Source organism: Rattus norvegicus, chromosome 3 (genome assembly GCF_021556685.1).
Source record: "Rattus norvegicus strain SHRSP/BbbUtx chromosome 3, alternate assembly SHRSP_T2T, whole genome shotgun sequence".
NCBI lineage: Eukaryota > Metazoa > Chordata > Mammalia > Rodentia > Muridae > Rattus > Rattus norvegicus.
In genome coordinates, this window is record NC_141536.1 from 78,385,835 (window position 1) to 78,400,973 (window position 15,139).

Here is a 15,139-nt window from a genome sequence, read left to right on the forward strand (position 1 = left end):
CACAACACCTACCAGGATGAGGCTGGTGCTGGACCCTGCATAATGATGACAGCACAGACTTTAGGGTTAGAGAGTGATGTAACATGAAGTCTGTGTATGGTGGAGGAGGAACCCTGACAGCATAAAGGAGCTGCCACCCAGGAGAACAAGCACCCTGCCATTGAAGAGATGTGCTCCAGTGTGAGGTGTAGTTAGGGTGAAAGTGTGGAAGCAGGAATCTGGGACTCCTGAAGCAGCAGGGTGCCAGGAAACGAGGAGGAGGCTTGAATGCCATCAAGAAGCAAAGGACTTCATGTGAGAGATTCTGGGTGGTGTCTGGCCTGACCTAGGTTGTCACAGCTGCCTGGGTCTGATTGACATTGTCAACCCGCTGGCCAGCTGCCTTTATATTACAGATACAATGGTCACATTTTGCTGATTTGTTTGTGTTGAGGCTGCATCTCATGTAGCACAGGCTGACCTCAGACTCTCTACGTAGCCAAGGACGACCTTCAGCTCCAGATCCTCTATCTCTCAAGAGCCACAATTACAGTCGTCTACCACCACATCCAGGTTACAGAGTGCTAAGGATTAAATCCAGGGGTCTGTGTGTGGCAGGCAAAGTGCTCCATCAATCACTCATCCCTCAGCCTTACAAGCTCCACTAGTCACTTAAATAAGTGAGTCCTGGCCTCTGTCCACTTTAGCTGAGAAACTACGGCCTATTTGGAATCCATCTTTGACCTGGCATCCTGGTTTGCTCTGTCTGCTCTTTGCTGAATTGGCTTCTCAGGGCCCCTTCTTACCGTCTGTCTTTAGGGATAATGAGCACCTCCTGCTCACCATCTCTGACCAGCACCAGGAAACAGTTACTGCTTCCCACCAAGCCTCCGGTTGGACTTCCTTAGATCTCATTTTCCCAAGGCAAGCCATGGAGCACCAGGAAATGTTCCTGGTTAAACCCTAGTGGCTGCAGCCTCCTAGATTTTTTATCTTTGTCCCATTTTTCACCACAGAGGACTTTGGGATGCTCAGCCTGTGGTTCAAGGGCCCCTGGGATCCCATTGTCCCCAGCCGAGGAGGCAGTGGCACTGGCTCCTCTCTCACCTCTGCTGCTCTAGTGCTGGGCACCAGGAAGCGGAATGGGAATGAACGAGACCGAGCTTCGTTAATAGGAAGTTGCTGAGAGAGACAAAGGGGGTATGGATGTAGTTGTGAGATAATAGTTCCTCATCATGAGTCTTTTGTTTCAGTGCCTACTGTGTGTGCCAGAAAACACTTTCAGCTGTGTGGTATAGCTGTGGACACAGTGGAATCTTTCCCCTAGCAACTCCTAGCAACACTGGCATCCTTTGGGGGAGAAAATACAACCCCTGCATTATCACCATGAGAATGATAATGAAACCACAACTACGTATGGAGGTTCATACTTCAAACCAATAAAACGAAGGAAAAGTTAAAAACCCAGGTTCTGTGGCTGGTTTCAAGGGCTCAGTGGCTGTAGGTGGCTGGCAATTGTGGTCAAAGAGCATATCAGGATGGCATTGCTGGAGGCCAACAGGTAGCAACCGGTGGATTCTTTGCAGTCAGTGGAGATGGGAAGGGGCTGGGAACCAGAGAGAGGCAGGGATGTTGTTTGGAAAGAAGCACAGCTAGAGTGTATGTCAAGATGTGTTCCTGGGAGGCGTGTGAGGAGAGACTACTAGCTAGCACATGAGAAAGCCCTGAGGTTCTAGCAAGGCTGCTGTGCCAGAGAAGAGACCAAACTGAGAGAGTGGGTTGACCTGCAGAATCAGGATGAAACTGATAGGGACGTTTGGTGCCTTGAGCATCATGAGGAAGATGTAGGGTGGGATAGGGAGATCCCAGACGGGAATCAAATGCAGAGGGAAGGATATGAGGTTAAGAGACTCTCAGGTTAAGAGAGTCATCTCGATGCTGGCAGGAGGCAGGCCAGGAGGATGCTAAGCTGGACGGTTCTCACCAGGGCAGTGGTAGGGACAACGCAAGACTGTGCCCACTCCGGCTTGTGATGGGTGAGAGTCTGGTACCCATCCAATGGACATTCACTGGCTCTGAGGCAACCTTTCTAAAGCTGGGGAACCCAGGATCCCCGGCCTCCTTTCCATATCCTTCATGCTGTGTGATTTTCAGTCCATACTGAGCTTAAAACCTGCAGTAGCTTCTGGAGGGCCTGGTAGCCCTGGTCCCACCTGAAACCCTATTTGTCACAGCACACCCTCCAGCCTCAGCCTCAGCCAGGGTGACTCCGAGTGGACTGATTGTCTTTTCCATTTTCCACAGGGGCTTGGACTGTATTCCCACAGCAGCAACCTGCCTTCAGGACACCTGCCTGGCCACCTCCAGTCACATTTATGACCCAGGAATATGTGAGGAGTTTGTGCCCTGGAGGAAGCCTCGCTGGTGGGTGGAACCTGAAATGAATGCCTCTTCTGCTCTGCTTGAAAGCTGCTCCTGTCCCTGTCCCCTCAGTCTCAGCCCCATCTTTAACACACATGGCTGAACCTAAGTCAAGTTCAGTTAAACGCCGTGAGAAGTCAGAGAGTGACTAGGGAAGACACTAGACATTGACCTCTGGCCCCTACACATGCACATATAGTGCACATATGTGAAAACACAAACAAATAAAATAAAAGATATATATATATATATATATATATATATATATAGAGAGAGAGAGAGAGAGAGAGAGAGAGAGAGAGAGAGAGAGACAGGAAGAGAGAGTAAATCTGGGCCTCCTTCCTCTTCTTACAGGAACCACACGCCCATCCCCCATCTCCCACCCCACCCCCAGTAACTCCTCCCTAGAGCCCCGTGTCCTATTGTCAACACATTGAATGTGGGGCTTCCAGGTGTGAGTTAGGGTGTCATAGACCTGCAGTCTAGAGTAGAGTCATTTCCAGCGCTCATGGGATGAGCCGTGGCTCCACACCTGCCTTCCCACTCAAGGAAGGCTCCAATCTAGCCTGGGACTGGCTTTGATGGTTTCATGGAGGGATACCATCCATAATGGCAAGTGAACCCTCCTGAGGCCTCCAGGGCCCTTCCCAGCACCACTCTGCAGTTCCTCTGCCCAGCTTGCTTGGAGTAAGCAAGAGTCCCATCGGTAAAAGTCCCTCCCAAGGTGGCCCTGAGTGTCATACGGAGGGCACAGGTTACACATGCCACAAAATGTCAGATTAAATAGTCAAGGCCTTTTCACCTTAGGATGTTAAATATCTCTCTTTATAGTAGTAGTAGTGATAATGGTGGTGGTGGTAGTAATAGTAGTAATAGTAGTAGTAGTAGTAGTAGTAGCAGCAGCAGCAGCAGCAGCAGCAGTAGTAGTAGTAGTAGTAGTAGTGATAGTGGTGGTGGTAGTAGTAGTAGCAGCAGTAGTAGTAGTAGTAGTAGTAGTAGTAGTAGTGATAGTGGTAGTGGTAGTAGTAGCAGCAGCAGCAGCAGCAGTAGGAAGTAGTAAAGACAGGGTCTCGTGTAGCTAAGGCTGACCTTGAGCTCATTATGTAGCTGAGGGTGACCTTGAATTTCCGATCCTCCTCCATGAGTTTATGCCACCAATGGCAGATTAGCATGACTCTGGGAATGGAAGCCAGGCTTTGAACATGCAAGGGAAGCATGCAACCCTCACTCTGCAACTCTAGGCTTGTCTCTTCTAAGGGGCATTTCCTGAATTTGCTTGCTTGGGGAACCCTCAATCAGAAAAGGACCATCTTTGAGGGCTTGGACACTTACATTGCGCCCAGCTGCTATGGGAATTGGTAGGCCCCAAATGGACAGATTGCCTCTGCCAGATGGGGTTTCCCTGAGTCTTGTCTCACTGCCTGGGGAGACTCTGGGGAGAAAGCACGAGTCAGTGTTTTGGGACGACAGCTCCAGGACAGGAAGGTTGTGTGTGGCAAGAGGTCACAGTAGTTTTCCTAGCTTAGACAGTGACTGGCAGCTCCAGGAGCAGAGCCAATTATGGGGAAGCATTTGCAGAGGGTCAAGGCAGGTCAGTAAAGCCTGGGATGTAGGGCTGGGAGTGGGGAGTGCGGGCCCAGTCAGTAACATGTTCGCTATACAAGAAAGAGAACCTGAGTTTGGATCGCAGCAGCATCTACATAAAAGACAGTGTGGTTTATGTTCTTGTAGAGCAGAGACAGAGGGAACTGGGGCCGACTGGCCAGCCAGCTTAGATAAAAGGACGAGCTCTGGGTTCAGTGAGAGACCCTGCCTCGAATAACAAGGTGGAGGGGAACAGAGGAAGTCACTCAATGCTGACCTCCAGCCTTTGTGTGTACGTGTGCGTACCTGCGTGCACGTGTGCACATGCATGCACGCACACACAGACATTCACAATATGTACAGACATACATAAATGCACTTGCGAAACCTACAATTCTCCTATAGAGCCGACTGAGACTGCAAAGTGTTCTACAACCATTACTGACCCTGAGGTGTGACTGAAAGAGACAAACTGTGGGGACAGGGGAGGAAAAGAAGTCACTTACCGGGGCTGGGGATTTAGCTCAGTGGTAGAGCGCTTACCTAGGAAGCGCAAGGCCCTGGGTTCGGTCCCCAGCTCCGAAAAAAAAAAGAACCAAAAAAAAAAAAAAAAAGAAGTCACTTACCCCAGAATCTGATTGAAGCCTGTGCCAGATGACAGTCAAGAATTTTAACACAGCCAAGGCCTGGAAGATGCCAACAGAGAGATGAGATTCCTTTTCAATAGCTCTATTTCTAGCAGGAATACACCAACAGGTGCTTAAAGTCTGAGAATGTATGACCTTTCCCCCTACCTGGTTGGAAGCCTACAATTTTCCAAAAAATCTCATCAGAAATCCCCTTTGCAGTAATAGGGCATGCCTAGCCTCTCTTCTGCAACCGGCAACTCCTGGTTTTATCTGATCAGGACAGAGTCCTGGCAAAGCTATCTCCAGAGCCATTTTATAATCTCAACTTACTGACAAAGAGGAGCACAGCTTTGAGATGTCGCTTCAGAGGTACCCAACAGTATGCACAGGGAGTGCTAAGGTACGCAGGAGTGACTGCTCTTGCGTATACCTTTCTCTAGTGTGGCCAAGGATGGGACTGACCTGAGTCAAAGCCCCTAAAAGATTTAGAGAAGGCCTCAGGCTGCTGCAGGCTACAGCATTGCTCTCTGTCTTTGTCCCTGCTGCCACTGACCTGGTATGTTCTGACTGGTCACAAAGCTGAGCTTATGAAAGTGGAACAAAGATAGGGAAGAAGAGCACAGGCAGGGCCGGAGAGATGGCTCATGTAGTGTGGGGTTTGGCTACTCCACTTTATGCTCCTGGCGGGTCACGCTCCTCCAGCCACCCGCCCAACACACATACTAACTTATTTTAATATGCCATCTAGTTCAAAGGCTGGGCAGTTCTAATCCCTCACCTGCTACCCTAGGCCCAATGGAGGAAGTGGCCAGTGGCCACCTACCGGAATTCTTACATGGCTCGTTGACTCTCTCCTGCAGCTCTAAATCTGATCTGTCTCCCACTGCATCATGGAAATCCTCCGTCTCCTTTCCAGTTCCTAGGTCATGCAAATCTAAAGGTCCCACCCTGTTTCCCTTTGCCCAATCATTGTCTGCTGTCATCTTTATTGATCAATCAAAAACCAACAAGGACCTTCAGCATTTGGACACACAGATTCCTGATGAAATCAAAGCATTAGAACGAATCCCCAACAGGCTCAACCATTGGGAGTGCTTGCTTGCAGGGGACCCTGGTTCTGTCTCCAGCACTCACAGGACAGCTCACCACCACCCACCTCCAGGAAACCAACGCCCTCTTCTGGCCTCCACAGGCACTGCCTGGACACAGGGCATATCCACACAGACAGACAAAAGACCAAAGTAAATCAATATGCGAGAGAAGGTGACAGGGAGGGAGGGAGGGAGGGAGGGAGGGAGGGAGGAAAAGAGGGAGAGGGTTTGTACCTCTCACTGCTGTGGACCATGCTGGGGAAGGTCTTTCCTCTCTTTTTGGACCCCAGCATTGCTTGTCCTGTCTGTCAGGGGAGGGGGCGGGGGTGAGGGAGCTTGGCTGGTGACCTCATCTTAGAGAGGTGATGGTGGTGTCACCTCCTGACTCACTCCTCCTATGCACTCTCATCCAGGTAACTGTTTCCGTCCACATCCAAATCATCCCCACGCTGTCCCTACCCTGCTAGACCCCAGCCTGCTGCTTGCTTACTTGGACTCTGGGGCCAAGTGGGCTCTTCAATTCCTCTCCTTCTGGGAACCACAGTCTGGCTAAGACTGACTGGGGCTGGCTTCCATTAATGGGAACTTTAAAGATAGAGTTCCTGATCTGGCTATGCTGAGCCAGCTGCATAGCAAGTCTAAGGCTTGGGCTACCTGAGAAAGAAGGAAGGAAAGGAGGGAAGGAGGGGGGCAGAAGGAAGGCAGGCAGGCGGGAGGGAAGGAAGGAAGGAAGGAAGGAAGGAAGGAAGGAAGGAAGGAAGGAAGGAAATAGAGGGAGAGACTGAGACAAGAGAGCAGTGAACATATACACCCAAGATCATGCCTGTGGGAGTTCTGGTCCTTTCATTCTTCTCATACCCTCTGACATTCATTCATAAGACACTTGCTGAGAGCACACTAGGTCCTGACTGACTTCAGCAAGCCTAGGTTCCAGGCACTTGGGTCCCAGACTTTCTCACACCAGGGACCTTTGCTCTGGCTGCCTCTGCCAATGGAAGCACAGGGCCCTGGACTGGCCAGCCTGTCTCTCTGGTCCCCCAGTATAGTGTGTATCTGCTAATGTGGAGGGCCGGAGAAGCCAGAGTGGGCAGAAGTGGTCTTTAAGGCAGAGTTCAGACTCCCCTCTTCATGGCCTCCACTGTCCTTTCTTCATTGTTCTGATAGGACCTTGGCTGGAATGACAGGCCATGTGAAGAGAGAAGGGCCCAGCATCATGTCTACCCCACCTCCTGTGGACCCTCCTGCTATATACACAAGCCAGACCCCTGGGGGCTCTGCTGGTCACTTGCTGATTTCACAACAAGTCTTTGGTGTTTTAAGCCACCAAGAGTTGGGCTGTTTTGGTGTGCAATGAACTCTGCACAATTCTTCACCACCTCCCAGCCTCCTTCCCACCCAACCCCCTTTGCAGGCTCAGCTAGTGGCTGAAGAAGAGGGGAGTCCTGGGGAGCCCACAGATACAGGAGCAGGAGGACCTGAAGCCCACAGGCCAGTCTTCTGAACTGACATGGAGGGTCAGCAACAAATGCCCACTCACAGTTTTCCACTGGAGGCACACGCTTGCAAATGGGGCTATTTCACAGCACTCTGTTGATGTCCAACCCACTGGCACTGCTGAGGCCAGAGCTAGAAAACACTCATTTCCCTCACCAAATTGCCACCACTGAACTTCCTGCCGTGCCGGGCTCCGGCGATGTAAATTAATTCGCTACATGAAAATCTGGCACAGAAGAGGGAAAGTGGGCATGCTGGGTAGGGGACAGATTTGAGCAGGAGTCCAGTGAGACATAGCATCAACAGATTTAAGCTTAGAGGCAGGCAGACATGCGCCAGGTTTCACAGGCACCCAAGCAAGCGCCTCTACAACACCCCAGCCCCCATGTGTGTTGTGTGTGTACATCATTCAGACAGCTTAGAGATGCTGAGCCTGCACAGCTCAACAAGACCCAGGCACCGGCTTCCCCATAAGTTCCTCTACAGAGCAGAAGCTGTGGTCTAAGGTAAGACACACACTGGGAACCACTAGCCTGAAAGATAAACTATTAAAAAATAGATTTATTTTTCATCTTGCAGTATGTGGTGAGGCGATTGGGTAGCCCTTGAAAATGTCAGTAGTTATTTGGAGCTGCAGACTCTCTCCCAAGATGACTTTACCGTGTATTGTCCTGATGGACACAGGATGGCTGCCACAGCTCTGGACCTCATGTATGTTCTGAGAGAGAGAGAGGGTTAATCGAAAGGCCTCTTGGAACCTAACTTCAAAAACCCATATAATATTACATTTTCCAGTTTTGACTGGAGAATGACTCTCAGGCCAGCTGAAACTTAAAGAGACAGAAAACTAGATCAGTGCTAAATGGGATCCTTGGTACAGGATCCTTCGTACAGCCCCGGGGCCAACAAGTACATGGCTTGGGAGGGGAGAGGTTTGCAGCCATTAAACGTTCTACTGGAGACTGAGGCTGCAGGCCAGGCTGCAGGCTCAGTCGACAACATCTGCCGAGCATGCATGAAGCCCTAGGCCTGACCTCATGCATTACTTAAGCAGGGTAGGGTGATGTGGGCCCGTAGCAGGGTGTGGTGGTCCGTGCCCGTGATCCAAGCACTTAGAGGTGGAGGCAGGAGGATCAAAAGTTCAAGGTCATGAAAGTGAAAAAAAAAAGGTGTTTACAGCAGCCAGAGGCAGAGGACTGGTCTAGGTGACATTGGCTGCTAGAATTCATAGGGGCTTGAGCTTGTCATGATAAAAAGTGGAAGCCATTTACAACGCCACCGCCAGGCAGTGGGACTCAGGGTAGAGTCTCAGAGCTCTCAATCAGAGTCAAGGGGCCCTAGCACCCCTGTGGCTTAGCTGTATAAGGGATAAGTGAAAAAGTTAAAACAGGGGCTACAGTAAAGTTGTGTGGTTAGTTGTTAACACTGCCTCAGTATTTAACAGTCCTCCGTTCTCAGCCAAATACCCACGGGCAGAGTTGAGGCATTTTATGTACTTATTAGGGAGTTCACCAAAAAGTCTGAGGGAGCCAGTCTGACCGCTTTTACCCTTATGCCTTTGCACAGTGTGGGGACCAGCCACAGTGCCGCTGTGGACACTGAGTTGCTGGATCCATAATTCTGAACTTTCAACTTCTGGAAAAACAAGCAAACAAACAATGTCTGCTTATAAATAGCCCCAGGGTAAAGCACTGTGTTATGGTTACTTAAATAGACCAAGAACCCAGCCTAGCTTTCCATTTTGGCTGCATTTCAGTTTGGTTTTGCTCTTTGAAAGAGGATCTCACACATCCCGGGTTGGCCACAGACTCCCCAAGTACCAAAGGATGACTTTGAACCCTTGATCTTTCTGTTTCCACCACCCGCGTGCCTGGATTTGTTGTGTGCCGCCACGTGGTTACGCAGCGCTGAGATCAAACCCAGGGCTTCACAAATGCTGTGAAAGCTCTCTGTCAGCTGAGCTGCACCCCAGCCTTTATCATCAACTTAATGTTCCGATGACATATGAGAAGGAGAAACGCTAAGAACTGAAGCAAGAGTCATCTCTGGGCTGTTCACAAGACCTGCGTGCGCCTTTGGTCTCACTGATAGGCCTGGCAGCGTGGTTCCTCCTCTGTTGACTGCCAGAGGTGGTCATCTGGTGCGTCCCTTCCTCTGTAATCAAGTGTACTCATTGTCCTGGGATGTTAGGTACTGAACGCTCTTGGTTCTTGAAGCAGCACAGGCCATCAATAGATAGTGTATTGCTCTTTGGCTAGATGTAAACACCTTTTCCCAGAGCACCATCCTCCCATGCTCTGTTCACTGTCTTCTCATTCTTTGAGACATTGACACAGGGCTCACAAGTTCTCCCTCCTTCCCCAGCACTTGTCAAAATATTTTTTCCCAAACACTATCTCGTTCCTGTGACAGGAACTCTGATGCCAGCTGTTAGGTTAATAAGAGTACCTCCACTCCACACCTCCCTTGTTTTGTTTTGTTTTGCCTGTGGGCCCTGAGCCCCAGAATTTCTGCTCCTTTGATCTCTAAATGGAAAACAAAACCCCAGGAATTGGAACCCTTGACTCAAGGAGAGAAGCATGCTGAGTACAGTTCAGTACACACACACACACACACACACACACACACACACACACACAAAACAAACACATACACACTTGCAGCATGGGAAGGTAGATCAGATAGCATTGGATGGGGACAAAGAGGCTGAGGTCACATGTGGAGAGCCAAAAGCCACAGCATGAGCCTTGCTTCCTAGCTTAAGAGGGAGCTAGAACATGCACCCTGTGTGTGCCAGCCATCCACATGTGCCCAGGGGACAGCTTTAAAATGACTTGTTTTGACTCAGGCTTTCAAAGGTGTCAGTTTGCACTCCTGGGCTCTCTTGGTTCCAGACACACAGTGAGGCAAGATGTCTTGGTGACCACAGCATGGGGCACAGAACAGCTCAATTCCCAAGGGGCAGGAAGCAGAGCAGAGACAGGAGGGGCCAGGGTTGAATGTGCCCTTCCCTAATGGAGACCAGGACTGCTTCCTGCAGCCAGACGAGGCTTCCCACTGCTCGCATATGGAGGATGCCCTGAGGGAAGAGACATCCTCTAGTACCACAGATGGGCTTTAGATGGCCCTGTGTCTGAGAGTTCAGCATCAGCAACAGGGAGGGTGATGTATGATGCGCAGCTCAAGTCTGTGGCAAGTTACTATGACAACAGATGCCAGGAGGAAGACCACCCAAAGGCATTGAGACCATTAGAGGCCCTGCCTATGGATCAGGAAGGCTCTCCAGAGAGCTGCCATTTCACCTGAGAACAGAGTGCTCCACTCAGACTGGGAACTCTCACAGGTCATTGCCAACAGAACCCTGCAGTGGGAGGAGTGGAAGGAACAGAGCAAAACAAACTCAGGCAAGAAGGAGGAGGCAATGGTTGAGTCGTGTTGTGTTCTCAGTAAGACAAGGTTTGCACACCAGGGGTGTAACTGAGGGACTGAGTTTAGCATTATCAGCCTAAAAGCACAGCTATCAGAAATGTTCTTATATGAATGAGAATCCTCTGCTAGTGACTAGGATGTAAGCATGATGGCTGGAGCTCAAGCAGCCATTTTGAACCATGAGTCGGGAGCCTTGGGTTAATAGTAAAGCAAGGTAGACACAGCTTTTGGATGTTTTTCAATCTTTCTTAGACTTTATCTTTCCTAGACTTGTCCTAAATTTTTGTAAGTTGAAAGAAACACCAGAAAGTGAATTTTTCTCTTAAAAAAGACAGAAATCTGAGCACACCTAAGTTGGAATATAGATTTAGCTGATGATGCTGAAGTCACAGGGTCTCTAGTCCCCAGAGCCAGGGAACTGGGGGAATTTCCTAGAGACCTCACTGTGAAGTGGTGGGCCTTTTCGTGATTCTAGAACCTTCTAGGCCTATATACTAGTCTTCAAACAGAAGTCATACAGAAGCAAAATTTCCTGTCTGTCCAACAGAGGCCAATGCAAGGGTCTAAAACCAATGGCATAAGAGATAGCATTAACTCAGTGTTCACCTCAGGACTTGTCCAAGGATAACACTGGGTATGGGCCAAGGAGCATCTGCCTTGCTTAGTAGGGCTCTAAACTGAACCAACCGTTCTTGCTCAAGCCTATGCTGGGAGTGTTTAGGGAATGCACAGTTGACCTTGGGACTCACACACTCAGGAAGATGGCTGGTCAGGCTTTCTGGGGGTTGACCAGAGCTGGGGGAGTGGAGATGCTAGGCTTCTCCAAAGCAATGTTATTTCAGCTGAGCTGGGTAGGAACCCAGGGATTTGCCGGGCTGACCCCTCTGAGGGTGCTCATAGCAGAGGGACAGGAGGTTGGTTGAAAGGTGAATAGCAGGAGAAAGCAGAGTTCTTAGTTTCCTCCCTCACTGATCTGTCTTCCTGCACCTCAGGCTACCTGAGAGAGTGCAGTGGAACAGAGGGAGAGCTTGCTTTACACATTTGGAGATTCTGGAAGAACGGGTGTCCTGAGCTAAGGACCTAGTGCTAGGGTCATAGCAGCCTGGAGAGGGAATGGGCCTCAATTTTAAAAGATCTGCTTCCCCTCAAAGTCAGCGAGTCTTGGTGGAAATACACACAGAGGAAGAGAGAGGTAGACTCATCCAGAAACTGCAGCCCTGTTCTGCCCTGCCAACCGGATGGCTGAGAGGCTGGGGCCTGCCATGCCCCGTGTGATGAGGAAGCCTGGTTTAAACACGGCCACGCACATAGCTCCCAAGGTTCCAGCTTCTCTCCTGCAGACGTCATCGCTCCTGATCTCTCCCTCCCCATCTCCTCCGCAGCCCTTAGCTGGGCGATTTCTTGCTCAGTGCAGATCTGACCCCAGAGAGCACAGCAATTACTGGCTAATGGGGATGATGCTGACGCAGAGCCGTCTCCAGGCATCCAAGGTGCGGGCCGAATGTAGAATCCCTCTTAGAGAGTGTAGGCCAGAGGCCTCCAAATGTTACCACCTGCATTCATGCTGTGCTTCAGCTGGTACACACACATACACATGACCTGTGGGCATGGCTCCTTGGGGCCCTGAAGGAATGACGTCGTTGCTGTGCCAGGATGCCACTCAGCCACCGCCTGCAGGAAGGTTCCTCATGGGGGCTTTTCCTTCTCCTCCTCCCTATATTGTCCACACAAGGGAGGGACCACTGTACCCATTTCAAAGCATCAATGGCTGCTGGAAATTGCTTTGGCTGGTGTGCGCCTTCTGCAGCCTCATAGAAATCTTACAGATTGCCTTCCTTCCTGTCTTTGCAAATGATTCCCTCCCATTTTATGGTCCAAAAAAAGCCAGCTTTGAACTGCTAAGGGACCAGAACTTGGGGCATGACATGGGTCTGAGCTGGTACAATCTACAGACAGTGCCTGCTTCTAGCTGGGCCTGATGCCACCTTGGAGCCTTCCCGTTACTCTGGAAGAAGAAGCAGAGGGAATGTCCAGTGAAGGCCTGACTGAGCTAGAGCATCCATAGGTGGCCTGGGAACTTAGTGAGACCCCGTTTTTAAAAATTAAGAGGCTGGGGAGATGGCTCAGTGGATAAACACTTGTGCAAGCTGGAGGGCCCAAGTTTAATACCCAGAACCCAGGTTTAAAAAGGAGAAAAGCCGGAGGTGGTGGTGGTGTGGAGGTCAATCCCAGGGGTTGCCCTTGTCATCCATTTTGTTTGAGGCAGAGTTTCTTTGTTGTTTGCTAGCTTCCCCAAGAGCACTCAGAGGTTCCTTGGTCTCCGCCTCACACTCCACCTCACTGTGAAACACTGAGATTAGGTGAACCACGATGCCCAGCTTTATGTGGGCCCTGGGTACCTAAATTTTACTTGCACAGCAAGCATTTTATCCACCAAGACCAGCCTGGCCTGAATTTGCAATTCCTTCAGGGTGACCTTGGTCAGGTCTCCTGACTCGGAACCCTGGGAGCTCATCACGAAAGCGGTGGCTTAGTACGGTTGTGGGGATTACACAAAATGAGCGTTTGGTGTCAGCCCAGGGGCCCAGGCTCTGCAGCCATGCAGCTTGGGTTAAAGTCCCAGATGCTTTGGGTAGGTACTGCCTGCCCCTCTCTGAGCCTCACTTCTGTTTGCACAGAACTGTCTGGGCTGAGATGAGCAGCAACCAAGAAGCAGGTTCCTCTGTAGGCAGCGTTTGGTAAGTGCTGTGATGGCATCATATGCCCGAGCTACCCACCCGAAGAAGAGTAGCATCCAATGCTGGCTGGACGCCGAACACAGCAGCCAGGAGGAGGGGCCAGCGCTTGTGAAGACTCTGGGCCAAGAGTTCTCAGTCCTGACTCCACACTGGCACTGCATGGGGGCCTTGTCCAATGCACACTTCCACATCCTCCATTGGTCTACAGGACACCTGGCATCCAGTGATATTTTTAAATGCCCAGGAAATACTAATAAACAGCCAGGCCAGGCCCAAGGGCCACTTACTTAGAGAGGGGCTCTAACTAAGCAGGCCGGGCCTTCCGGAAGAGGGGCTATCTGAGCTGAGATCGAGATGGCAGGCAGGAATTGATGACAGAGGAGTTTAAACAGAGAATAGAGTGGGTACCAATGTTTCAAACAGAGAATAGAGTTGGTGCCAAGGTCCTGGGACAGGCATGGATTTGGTATGTGAGGAAAGCAGCAGGTAGCCTGGGGTGGGAGAAAGGTGGGTGTGTGTACTAGCTAAGGGCCCAAGCCCCCGGAGGACAAGAATAGGAAACCGCCGGTCCCTCTGGCCAGAAGGACTAGACTAGCCATTGATGCCCCAGAGAGTACCCTGCCTCTTGCTCACAGCTGACATAATAAGTCCTTCAAATGCCCTTGAGACACAGAACATAAGGATGGCTCTGAGGGAGTACCTAGTCTCATCGACAGGTCATTGGCTGAGGAAGGGTCCTGAGGAGAGTGAAGTGGGGACCATTATAGTAACTAGTGTAAGATGAGCTTGACCAAGATGGGCCAACTGTGCCCCTGGAGCCCATCACAAAGACCTTGGGGAAGCTGGCTGGCTGGCAGGAAAATGGTACCTCCTGCTGGGGCTTAATTACCGCTCCTCTGTGGTGTGGGCTGGGTGGGCGCAGGTGTTTCTATTTTCTGGCACAATTATCTGGGTGGCAAAAGCAGAAACGTCAGGGACTCAGAGATGTGTCTGTATCTTTCTGCGTAGTGACTCGGCCTCAGGGGAGAGCATATCCGCTCTGCTGGCTGACTGTGCATCTGTGTGTGTGTGTGTGTGTGTGTGTGTGTGTGTGTGTGTGTGTGTGTGTGTGTTTGTACATGTGTGCACCTGTGTGCTTATGTGTAACCAGCTGCAGGCTCTCTAAGAAGGGTCTACTTTCCATCCCTGGATCACTGGCTCTTAGTGAGCTGCCGGTCTTGGTTCTGGGCCACACAGCCCTTGCCCACTGGACAGATGTCCCAATCTCGTGGCTTCATCTCAGGAGGAATGTATTTTGAAACAGCGTCTTTGTCCGTGGCAGTCAGCCAGCTGACCCTTCCTGCCGCACGGCCCAAGGTGGCCAGCTGCATCCTGTGGCTCGAGCTGACGTGGATCAACACACAGCAAGGCCTGGCTCCAGGCCATCTGGCCTGCTGGGCTCCTTGTGTGGAGGGAGCACTGGGGAAGAGCCACAGGTCATCGTCTGGATGTCTTCCCAAACAGCTAGGGCCCTAGGTAAGAGGAAGAGGAAGTCTATGGAAGACTGAGGGGTATGCTCCCAAGTGGGACTAGGAGGTGTAAGAACGCAGACTGCTCAAATGATGAACTGGAGTGGTAAGGGTTTTCCAGTTACTCTGAGGCCCTCACACACTGGCCATTGCTCTGAGTCCATTCCTAACCTGGGCTTGTATCAGTTGTCTCTGCTGTAATAACCCTGCTGTCATCTATCAAGACTGACTCCTCCCACTCACCTCTCTCCACAGTGCAGTGGTAG